Below are 446 nucleotides of genomic sequence, written 5' to 3' on the forward strand. Positions count from 1 at the left end.
GCCTGACCTTTACAGAATGGAGACAGAGTGTGCGTGTGTGTGTGAAATAAGAGAAGTCTGCACATTCTTTATTAACAAGCAGTCTATTTTCACCGACCTAGCTCCAAACCTTTCCCCCCTTGCACTTCTTTTTTCTTTACATGTTTCTATTTTGAGAAAAACAAGCTGAAGAAACATCAGCCGTGCTAGCTGAGAATAAAAATTTGGACTTCCAAGAGTAAGAGAACTTATAACATGCAAACTGAAAACACTGAGCAATAAGTACAGATTACTTATATCATGTACAGATAATTGCTTATTAAGAGCACACAAGTCCCAAACTCTTGTCAACACAACAATTTCTGAATACTTCTGTGGATTCAAGCAGAGAACTTCTGTGAAAACACTAAGTTACATAAACTGAGTCATCACTCACATGTAAATCAACATGAACACCAACAAGCACA

The sequence above is a fragment of the Falco cherrug genome, chromosome 9 (assembly GCF_023634085.1).
Source record: "Falco cherrug isolate bFalChe1 chromosome 9, bFalChe1.pri, whole genome shotgun sequence".
NCBI lineage: Eukaryota > Metazoa > Chordata > Aves > Falconiformes > Falconidae > Falco > Falco cherrug.